General features: G+C 36.1%; 1 protein-coding gene across 1 annotated transcript in view; it reads right to left on the bottom strand.

Annotated features, from left to right (window-relative positions):
- LOC124158220 (anoctamin-7-like) overlaps positions 1-12,808 on the bottom strand; it is a 384,154-nt gene that overhangs the window by 238,297 nt on the left and 133,049 nt on the right. The gene's annotated exons all lie outside the window — the stretch shown is intronic.

Below are 12,808 nucleotides of genomic sequence, written 5' to 3' on the forward strand. Positions count from 1 at the left end.
TGTGCCCTTCAGCCTGGACTTGAAGTTATGAACAAGGTTGGAAATGAAGTTATTCATGGTAGGGAGTTTGTCTTTTCTCTCCTTTATGTACGATTCCGAACCGTAAGTCCCAAGTCAGGTGCCTCCTGATTGGCTGTTGTCCCTCTCCCTCCCTCATTCCCTAAATTTCCGAAGGATGCATATCCAGCATCTCTATTGAATTTCTCCTCCTTCATTTGGGTCTCTTTGCCTTTTTTCTCGATCCGTCCCAATATTCGTCTGCTCTACAGATCATTTCCGTCTTTTTAAAACACATATGATGGTATTTGCTGAGCTGTGCTTGGCGATGTTTATTATAATGGCCGTTAATTCGAGTTAGCAAAGAAACTAACGATCCCATTTAACGTGAATATTTTTTAAAGAGTAGCAACCATTGTTAAATTTCTGGATAGTTGTTATGGTTAGAGCTAGTGCTAGCTACAGAATGGCTGATTTAGCAGGACAGCACAGCCTAATACACCGCTTATATTGTTTGAGTCCAGTTTCGATAGTTCGGCCAGTCAATTGACGGATCGGATTCCTGTTTTGGGCAAAACTGCTTGCTGCAAAAAATGTAGACCTAGGTAAAAAAAGCTATCTATAAAAAGTATTCTGATAAATTGTTTAAAAAAAGGTAATAAAACATCATCCAACCAGCCTCATTTCCAGCATCAACCCCATGAAGGCGATGAAGGAGTACGACATTTAAATGTCGCCAGCAGAATATCAGACCCGGTAGGGAAACTCGAGAAGACTTCATCTCATATGAATTTAGTCTGCACAGAAAATAACGACCGGTGCATTCCTACTATTTTCCAAAGACTCTAAAATCAAAGGTCGTACCAGCTAAGGTGGATATAAAAATAGACGGGTCGAGATCCCGGGAAGAATAATCGCACAAATCGTCATCAAACCGAGTCGCATCACGCGAAGCAGCGGATGTGCCCGGAATGGATGATGCGGCGCGCAATCCGGAAGTAAAGAGAAGGGGTGGAGGGAGGGAATGCTAAGAGGCGTGAATTTTCTTTTAGAGGAATGAGGGAGTGGCCCATTACGGGTATACGACAATCCAGAATCCAAAGATGGGATCTTTGCCCAAATCGATCCCATGGCAAAATAAATGCGACTACGTGCAACACTTGCGAAAGGAATTCAAATTTCTGGGTTGAAAAAAAAATCGTGACGAAGGTATTACTCCAGAAAGAAATCAGACTGCGGGAAAATTCTGACTACCGAGAATATCGTCGTAAAATGGAAGAACGAGGGCCTTTAAAAAAAAAGCAGCCATGAATAATTCGTTTGGATATGGGTACAGGGATACGCATATAAAGGGCTTACACACCCACCCGCTAGGTGTCCTTTTTATCCCTAAGCCCTCTTTAATACTATAAAAAATCGGACTCCTCTACGGCGAATTTTCTTGCTGGAAAAAAATGTATACTAAGAGGAAAAATCTATGCATCAACAGTTTTCTGATATATTGTTTAATGAAGGTGGTCATGAAATAATCCAATCAGCTAGAACCACATATTCTCCGATATATATATTCTATATTCCCCAGAAAAATGTGGTTTCTTTCAAGCCTGCCGAGTGAGCAGCAGTAAAATCACATTAATTATCAAAAGAAAAAATCCACTTAGTCCGGGAATCGAACCACGAACCTAAAAAAACAAGCAAAATAAAAATCACCCCACCGGCCAAAACCCCATTTTCTCCAAGAAATATGCCATAGCTCCCCAGAAAAATGAGTCTTATTTCAAGTTTTCCGTGTGAAGAACAGTGAAAATACATTCATTAAAATGAGGAAAAATACCCAGGACCGGGAATCGAACCACGGACCACGGACAATGATGGCATAATCAAGTAATAACGCAAAATAAAAATAAATTTTTACAGAAAGCAACTTTTTTATCGCGAACTAAAAGGAATACCATTATCTATGAGCCTGACGTGGTATATAAATGCTTCACGTAAAACGAAAAACTTTGGGCGCATATTTTATTATAACTTTCAATTTATACTTAACATCATAGCATGATCAAACTACGAAATACAATGAACTACAGTTAATTACATTTTAATTGACGCTAATTTCCTTATTCTTCTTTTGCTAGAAAATTTGTAGCCAATTTATTTTTTAATACACTTTGATGCAAACAAATTCGTTGCTATGACTCTCAACCATTCTCGTTCCTTTAAGTGATCGTATCGCTGCCAATGGATCTGTCGGCCATTTTTTGGAATAATCTCCATATTTAATTTTATACTCTGAATAACAATCGAGATGCATTTAAAATCATAATGTAAGTGTTCGAATTCTTGAAACGTTGACATCTGGTTCTGAGTTATCCAGAAATTTTCAGCTTGATAGCTAATCGGAGAGTGGGTAAAAAATTGAGTTACAAGATTTGATCCGGACAAGATGACAAACAATCAGGCGAATTTACAAAAACGTCATAAAATTCCAATCCTCGGCGTAGCATCTCGCGAAAATAAAGGCATTTTTCTTTATATCTGCTGACAAAAATGAAACAGAAAGATGGAATATCAGGAAGCATTAATTTCTAGCTTGATCATTGAGCGAGAATATCAAGAGACAGACACGGGTGATTGAAAAACGAAGCATAGACAACCTAAGATGTAGCAAGGAATCTCCCGGGCAAATTTACGTGAACTGCATCAGTATTAACCTCGTAAGCACGATGTGATCCCAGATTACATTCAACCAAGCGTTGTATTTGAACTGACAGGAGTTTCCAGAATTATTGCTTTCAAGAAAGCCCATTTGCTTCCCAATCGCGAGGATACAGCTTAATGGGTGCAATATATCTCAATAGAATTACCACGAAAATCAAATTTTTCCGATTGATATGGCAATCATACCAGAGGACCATAATTCTGTGGATTCTTTTCCGGTCTTAATTAGTTTTATATTAAGGCAACGTGTTAAAACGAAAAATTCTCCATATTTATGGAGTAGGGTCGAAAAAGATAGGAATTTTACAAAGATAAGGCGTGGGATGTGGATTTACAATGAGCAGAGAATGATATATAGTATTTATACATATATAATATATATATTGAGCAATATATATATATAACAGACTTGAGTCTCCTATCTAACTCTGAGGAAGGTGGATAAGCATTTTTTCAATAACCATTTTTGCTTGAGATAAATGAGAGATTTAGCGACGATAATTATAAACCTAAAATCGTAGCGAGAGCGTGGTGGCCTGGTGGGTAGAGAGCATGGAGGTCCTAGAGGTCCCAGATTCGTATCCTGGATGAACCTCACAGACACCCAAATTAAAATCCTGGAAGTGGGAGGTAGCCCAGTGAAAGTAACTGGCCTCGCCTCCCTGAATGTATAATATTCACACGCCTCTGACTTAGTGGGGGGTGAGCTTCACCCTCAACTATGGTAACCAGCTTTCCGGTTGAGTCATTAAGAGACTGAGATTCAAAATAAGTTAATTTAAAAAAGCTACAGAGTACCACTTCAATGTAAGGCTGAGAATGAAGCTCTCATATAACGAAGATAGGTACCACCAGTGCCACTTGACTTATGCAGCAAAAAAGGTGATATTTAATTTCATGCGTGTGGAAGTCCATCATACTGAGAAAAAGCATGCTTGGTATCTTTCCAAAATAACTTTTATTCTTAAGGAAAGTCCCAAAAATAAAATGTATTGCGTAAAAGTATCAACTGTTTCTCAGTAGCGAATTATGTTTTTTCTAGTTTTTGCCATTTACATCGTTCATCCATGACTTTCCGAAATAAAGCAAATTTCCCTTTGGTACTTAGGAGGCTTTCCAGTAGAGTGGCCGCCTAATAAAATGCATGAGTGGTTCATGAATGTAATGCATGGAGATTGGGCGTATGCCGAGACCAAGAAAGAATTATTAACGGAGGCTTGCGAGTATGAATACTAAAATCAGTGCACCAGCATCAATGCGGGCCACATTATCAGCAGTATTACCCACCTCTACAAAAAGACGGCTCCGTGAATGAATTTGCATCTCACAGTTTTGAATTCGCACGTCTCATACGGCAGTAGCAAATGAGGAACATACATGGAAATTTTGCCTTCGGTTCCCGCTATTAATCCGCTTAGTCACCAGGGGAACCCGTATTATCCCGGTAAAGGCCAGGTAATTTGTCTCCCTAGCTTTCCACACAGGGCAGGAGGGAAGCGGGGTTAGTAATTTAATCACAGCTTTTATCACTTCCGTAGCCTCTCGAGAGCCATAAAGAGGAGCGCTTCAACTAGGAGGAAAATATGCAAAGCTTAGCACCTTACGCACAAGCCAGAGTGTGACAGTAACGGTGATAAAATCAACATTATTCTGTATAACCGCATTTGCCTTATGTGCAGCCCCTCACACACCTATTTTAACTTATCACATCAGATAAATTAAGTTTTAGTAAGGGTGTACATACAAGTGCATTCATTCAATCAATTGAAGCGTTGACATGGAAAAGGCACTGAATTTGAATTTTACAGGAGACGAAAGGAGGAGGTTTTCCTATATTTTGAAGCTTATATTTGTGTACAAACTTCGTCAATCATAGCAACTGATAAATTGTACCAATTGACTTTCTATCTTGTCCATGAAATTGACATGTACATGTACTACTTCCTCCATGAATAAAATAATTCGATTTTTTCTGACTTATTACTTATTACCTTTCCCATTTCAACTCTTCAATTATTGACCTTAAGAGCAAAAGTTACCTCACCTTCCTAACAACGTGGGAGTTGTAAATGTACCACTCTGTATGTATAGGTCATTTAAAGAAATTAATATTCTGAGCCAAAGTTCTGGACTTAAAAGTTCCATCCTCAGGGGTATATACGGAATATTTAAGGGTACAACAAAACCTTCATAAAATATTCAGAAGCAACACAAATAAGCATTTATACCCCGTGCAGATAGCTTAAATCTCCTTAGAATTATTAAAAAGGTACAAATTATTAAATTGAATGCAATTTGTTCCCTGGTGACAAGTTTTTATAGCCATAATTACATTAAAAATTTAAAGTACTAAAATATTTGCGATTCATAAAAAGGTATCTTTTGAAGGTCCATTAAACGAGATAAGACTTATCCGGGTGTGGATACCTACACTAGATATCCAGATTAGTCTATCAAATAATAGATCAAAAATAAGAAGACTATTATATAAATGTTTGCCCACGCCGATAGGTTAATTCTCATGCAGTTAAATATCCCTCTATCGAACTCAATCGAATAAAATTGACCTCATTAGTAAAGGAAGGTTCATCTTCATCGCACATTATGAAATTCATTTTTATGACGAGTAGTTACTGACATATAATCTTATCACATAAACTTAGGGCCGAAACCATGACAGCTTAAACTTGAGATCATTTTATTTTCAACACTAAAAACGGGAATTATGATGATGAATGAATTATCATAGAAACTGGCAGGCTGTAAATCAGTAAATACATTGGAGCGTTAAAAATTGCTTAATTTATCTCAGAAGACCTCAATATTCTTCTGGATGCTAAATTTATGCGGCATCGTCATCTCACCGCGGCGTTGCGGGAAACTGATACATTTAAATAATACTACAAATAATAATACAAAAAATAATACATTTTCAATGTAATAAATGCATAATATTAATAAAATAGAATCAATTCTCAAGTAATTCGATATAATTACCAAATACAAAGACAGTAAATGTGGTCTTCACCCGTCGGCATCATCACGATGGTCTTATTTTACTAAATGAATCGAATTTTTCGGAAAGCCATTTAGAAATGAAGAGTAATTTAAATAGCAGTTTCTCTCCAAAACGCTTCATCTAAAATTTGCAGGATTTAAACGATGAATCCAACGTCAGATCTGTTCGTCAAACACAAAAAAAAGACTAGATACCACTGCGGCCAAGTCATTCCAGTTAATATGGATATCAAATAAAATGTTATTACCGTGCGTATCGTTACGTACACAGATGCTGCATGGCAGTAAATATTAATTATCTTTCAGGAATGTATGATATATTTTGCACCCCGGGGTTAAATGTATAAAAAGCTTTATGAAAAAAGTATCTTAATCTCAACTTAAATACCCACGAATTTCCTCCATTTTTCGGTGCAATATCGGAGAAATCTCACCGTGGGAAACCGTTAGTGAAATGACATCCCCGCGTGAAGAATTATTTTTACGAACTATTCAACGCCATCCTTATGATTTCTTTCATTTTGCGCGACGCTTGATAATACCGAAGCGGTTCTTGTATTAAACTGAGAGATAAAAAGGATCCACATAAACAGGCAATGGACATTGAATTCAACATTTATTTCACATAAAAATATGATATGTTTTTCCTAAATATCCTCGGAAAAAAACCAAGCTGAAAGAAGTAATAGTTTTGAGAAGTATGCAGAGAATTTCTCGACTCTTTCAAATACGATATAAAATGTATTCGTCTACTAAGCAGGGTACAATTGCAGCTAAAACAGTAAAAATAATAGCCAGCAGAAAGAGATTTTACTGTGAACTGGAGTGCATACATATTAATACAAATAATAATATTATACTGTATTTTTTAAACTCTGGATAATATATAGCTCATTTAGGTAATAATACGTTAGAGCTGGTTTGTTTGGTTAATAATAACCAGAGTTTAAATTACAAAATTAGAACAAAAATAATAATTTAAAACCAAAAACAGTAGGAACGATGAGGTCGGTAATATTTAATATTAGACATCATCTTTACTGCCCAAAAATAAATATACCTGTCCCATTAGGTATGCCCTAAGCTAACTTGGAACTTAACAAGGTAGCCGGTCGACTAGAAATGGCAAACATGAAAATAGCTTTGAAAATGCATTCCATTAACTTAGAACTATTTTTCCCCAAGTTTTTAAATAATGTTGTTCATTCCGCAAACTCTGGTATATTTCGAGACGAATAATGATTGATAACCATTCAATGAGAAGATTTGCCTCAGGTGTGAATGAGTAAATTTGTGTAGAGATGTACAAGGAATTTTAAGTGACAGCATTTTAAACAACTTTTGGAGAGTACAATCAAGGTCAAATCGAACAACGGATTAATTATTTCTGTTATAAACGTTAGAGTACTTGTGCAGGAAATAAAGATCTTCCTAAACGGAAATTTCTTTCGTATTACTATGGCAACTACCACTAACTCAAGAGCAGTCATAGTTCATTAGTGCGCTGCTAATACTGCTGAGAGACTGGAGATGAGGTTGAGAGCTTAGTCGACTGCCCGGTAATATTTTTGCCCTCCACTCAGTGAACATGATTGATAAAGGAGCTCAAGGAAAAGTTAAGTTTACCACAGCTGCTGTCGGAGGAGAAAGTGCTAGCACGCCATGATTCACTTTTTGCGACGGAAAAAGAATGAAAGGAGCTCCTCAGAGGGTGGCCACCGCATTTTGCACGACCACGTAAAGAGTCTCCGCGAAAGCTTACGGCTCTACGCAGTTGACAATTCTGCGATCGTAAGAGAAAAAATCAGCTAACTCTCCCATTTTCAATAAATCTAAGAAGGGTAACAACAAAGCGGCAGAAATAAGAACCGAAAGAAATCATGTGGAGCTAAATTTATCCTTCGACAATTCTAGCTCTTTTGCATTACAAATAACTTTTAATTATGAATAAATACATTAAATAGAATGAATAGAATATATATCCCTATAATGAGCTCATCAGTAAATAAATGAGCCGAGCTTCATAAAAAACTGATGCCGACTACCTCTGTAGCACTGTTACTAAAACCAATAAGGGATTTAATCTCGAGAACTGAAAAACGATTTTCTCATGGGCATATAAATACTGAATAACTACGGAATCGATTCGATTACCGATGTCCCTAGCCAGAAAAATTTCGGATAGTATATCAGTATATTCAATGACCAAACCAATGGCTTCTTTACCTAATGGTATACAATACAAAATAACCTGAATGAAACCATTTCATGTCTGCATTTATGAAGTTTATTTTAGCTGTCTAGGTTCTCCAAACTCTGTCCTCTAACTTAATTTTCTCTTAGCGAAAAGTGATGGTGGTCATACATCCACCTAAACTTTCAAAAACGAATTGGTATCATCAAACAATAATGGTCCATTGATTATCATTTATAAATCACTCATTAGGCTCATAGTAAAAGCAATATGAAAATTATTTTCTGAAAAAAAAATACTCAACCTATGGGTAAAATGTAAAATTTTGAGACCTATTAGAAGAAATTAGCTTCATTTTAGTGTCCAGATAACACATTATCAGAGAAAAATTATTTTAGCGTTAAATGGAAAGTTTATGATAGCACCTGTGAGCTTCGTAGTGACGGAGACACTAGCTTTTTCCACTGCTTCTTCAGTATATCTATTTTATCGAAAAATATTCATAAGTGTCTTGGTTTGTGTAAATTATTTTTTCATAAAAATTAATGGTTACTGGATGCAGAGCCCTTGAACGATTTCAAAATGTATAATAATGGACCACTAAGCACCAAAACACATCACGTCCTTCTTAAGATACGAAGCAATTTCTAAAAACTTAAAATTGCATATGTTACTATTCCTTTTTGTAATTATATTCTGATTCTAAAATTTCTAAACGGTGATCTAATGCAGAAAAAAGAGTGCATTACTCAAGGGAGGGAATTATTTTACATCAGAAACATTCAAAATAATTAACTTCATTTCATTTCGGAGGTGAAAGGAAAAAGTATAAGCTTGTCACCGTGTTGCTGAAATAAATAAAATGTTCACAATATTTCCAAGATAAACCGATTAAATACACAAAACCTTTTCCTTTGGAGGTTGTGGAATTCTCTTCTTTAAAACTCAAAAACTGAATGGTATGTCGAATAAAATGAAAATTCCAAATTGAATTCAGAGTTCTGTACAGTTGCGTTTCAACATTCCACATTTTCATAGGCTTGCTGTTAATATCCAGTGCCCATTTAATGTGTGTGAAATAAAAAGGGAGAGGAAAATGAATGTTTGTATTTTGGGCGAAAATCATTGTTTTTAACATTTAGCCATTTAGGGCTGAATGATCGTTTTGGCAAATCAATTCAAAGTATTTCCAAACTTGGATTGGTTTGGAAAATTGGATAAGTTAATTACCTCGTGATTTCCTCATCATACGCTTGTTGAGTTTTTAACGCTATTTTTTGCATCAGCTATATTCTTTAAAAGAGAAATAAGCACATTATTAGCCTAGAATTTTCATAAGTTTAAATATATATCGATCATTCAAAGCTCAGTGGAAATAAAATAGCATAAAATGAATCTATGCATCAACTTCAAAGAATGTAGGGTCTAAAGCGTTGTATGACCCACCCCCCCCCCCCCCCCCCTAAGGTTAATGTTGTTCAGAGCAAATGCTTGACGAAGAAATATAAACAGGACAAAACACTATTTAATCGTTTACTTAGAGGTAAGGTAAGGTATCACAGGTAAGTGGACAATAATTTAAAAGAGTATGAATTTGAGTATATCACATTCTTAAATGTTTAAAGCAATAGAATGTCCAAGTGAATATGAAGAGTATTCATTAAATAGTTACATATCTCTTGGCCTTAGGTCAGAGTGACATTTTCCAATATGCTTGGGAGAATTAATTTCGCAATCTGGGATTATTGCTAATGGATTTCTTTAAAAAAGCAAGCGATAGCGCTCGAGTCAAAGATACCGGAATATGGGAGTAAATATTGTTTCACCGCAGTCGACTGAGAAACCAGGAAGTCTTATCTTGGGCGCTGGGACGCGCAAGGGAGGGAGAAGTGCAGCAGTTTATCGGGAGAAGAAAAAATAAAACAAGAGACAGGTGCTTCTCCGAATTTATCGGCTTCCCTTCGTGCAGATTAACGGGTCCTCCCGATTTGCCGACAAAAGTGTACATACGGTCCACATGACGTTAAGAAAACCGGATCCCACGTTCATTTGGCTATTGTAGGCGATGACGAAGGATGCAGCGAGCGGAAAAGAGGAAAAAGGTACCACGGACATACGTAATGGAGTGAAAAAGGATTTTAGCCACGTTAATAGCGCACTGCAGAGGATCGAAAACCACCAAGGTGATAGGGAGACAGTGTCATAGACACTTCAACAATGCCTAAAATAGAATTTAGCATTATTTGTTGAAACATTTTAATCCCCACTGTGTAAGCGATGAATAATATTAATTCTTAAGTGCATATTATCGAACTGAATTTGCAGCCTTACATATATCCTCCTTTAGTCTACCTCTTGAGTTATCAATGCTCTATGATTACTACCAATAATTTCCGGACGCAGGATATATATTTAATACAGTTAATAGGTCCATACTTTCATTCGATACACAGTTATTTTGTTTTTGGAACTAATAGCACTTTTTCGTAACGAACAATCGGTGCAAAAATGATAGGCAATGTGATTAAGGACACAGGCATGAAAAAAATTATCCCATCCTGGTACCAGCTTGATATAACGGAGGAAACGATTCCATATTAGGACATGGACTCCGTCGCGAAACATACGGTTAAATGAATAAGTTGCAATTTCCAAGCAAGAATCAAAAACATTTAAAATATATTTTTTGAATTTCGGTGAAACAAGTTTTTACCTCTCACTTTTAAAGAGAAAGGCGGTACGTTAAAAATTCCACGTATGAGATACATTGCTTATGTTCTATTTTTTTATCAGGATATTATTTTTGAAAATTTTACGATTAGATATGGAAATCTAAGAGCAATTCAAAATTTCCGTTTACAATTTAAGTTTTTCAAATCATTTTGTGTTTGAATTTCTGAAGATTTCCATCTTCTGGAATGCATTCCAGATACTTAATCATTACTATTATTAGATACGCAACTATCAATATTTTGAATTAATTAATGCCGACCTCGGTGGCGGCGGGGTAACGTCCTCGGCTGCCAAATAAGAGGTCGCGGGTTCGAGTCCCGCCTGGGTAGATTTCCCCTGTCCAGGGCATGGTTGTTTGTGTACGTTTAGTTGTTAAACTTATTGAATACCCCGATATAAAATGGCCGATATGAGCTGTATTCGGTGGTTTGGGAATAAAATAAAATAAATAAAAATAAAAATAAATAATGAACAAGTTCGAAATGCCCACAAAACGTACTTAAGTCTTACTTTACCTTCGACTGAAGTTAACTTTAGTAATCTCACCGGCCACAATGAGATGATTGACATAATGAATGCAAAAAACATTATAATTCCATATAAATTTAATGCTGGACGACCTAGACTTGTTATGTGCCACATTTAATTATTTGTTTTTTTGCATTTCATGATGTCAAGTCGATTCCATCAAGACACGCCCAGAACAACGAATTATATAGAGATGTTTGACATCGTGAATATAAAACGTTAAACATTCCGATACGCACATAAAATGAAAATAGATAATATTATCTGGCATTTACAAAGAGGCTATAAAACCTAGATAAAAATTTTGATACGAGCTTTAATATCGCAGTGACACTAATGAAGAATCCAATTCGGCATTATTTATTCTAATCGATAAAATAGACAAACTAGCTAGAAAACTACGACTGTTTGTCTCTTTTCTATAATTCTCACCGAGAAATTTCTCAAAATAGACCCCGTAATTGAATTTTGCATACAATAAAATTTAAATGTAATAACTTTAAGGAACCCATTCATTAAATATTGAAAAAAATTACAAAAAGACGGAAAATGCTTTTAATTCCTATGGGAAGAATATTTTAAATGAAGCAGTACACAATGGAAGGATGCGATTAATGGCCTTTGCTAATAACATTAGCATAGAACGCTGGAGCGTAATAATTAAACTGATTTTCAGCTGCTTAATAGATTTCGCTAGCCAAAATTCCAGGTTCGTTAACTTGAAAAAAAATCTTGTTAGTTTAATTAACTAATTATGCACGGGTTTTACAGGCAGATTACGACAGAAGTGATCACAAGCATCGCATCACAACAGCAATTTTCTGAGAGAGAATACATAAAATGGGCCCTTGAATCCAGTACTAACCACCCAGAAACTCGATGCCCAATTAATGCACGGAAACTAGGGCGCTAAAGCCCACTATATCCTAAAATAATCATCGCCTAGATAAAATCGTCTATGAACAAATATTTAGGCCGCACGTGCCCATTGATTAATAGGCGAAATGATAATGATTTCCCACGAGGTAATGGAAAAACAGCACATCTCCGTCCCCCACTTATGAATTCTCCTATTTTTTTCACGGATATTTTTCTATTTTTTCGTAAGGTAAATCTAAAGTTCTCTCCTAATCTTACGCCAACGCTTTTTCAATGTTGCCTCAAGTCCGTTCAATTTATCATCACCTTAGCTGTCCGATTTGAACGAAAATACCAAGGGAAATACGGTAGTTTCCTTACTAAAAGAAAACGAAAGGCATTGGTTGCGATTCGTTACCCACCATTAAAATATTCATAACATACAAATTATTTGGTTTTATAATTCCCAGTTTAGACGAATGGCAATGGTCAATTTTAATTAACCGCATTTGAGAAAGGCCAGATTGGCGCCCATGCGATGCCACTCCACGTGACGTCATAGGGACCTAGTTTCTATACGAGTAGATAGGAGTTTTACATCGTCTGAGATTACCAATGCATACATGAGGCACAGACCTCAGGGAAACATGTCTTAATAATCAAAACTGCCTATGGTCGGAAAGTTTCCTTCGTTTGATAAGGTATTAATAATCCTCATTTAAGCCAAGCGCTACCTGCTATCAGGGTACTCTGATACCTGCT

This window comes from Ischnura elegans, chromosome 4 (genome assembly GCF_921293095.1).
Source record: "Ischnura elegans chromosome 4, ioIscEleg1.1, whole genome shotgun sequence".
Taxonomy (NCBI): domain Eukaryota; kingdom Metazoa; phylum Arthropoda; class Insecta; order Odonata; family Coenagrionidae; genus Ischnura; species Ischnura elegans.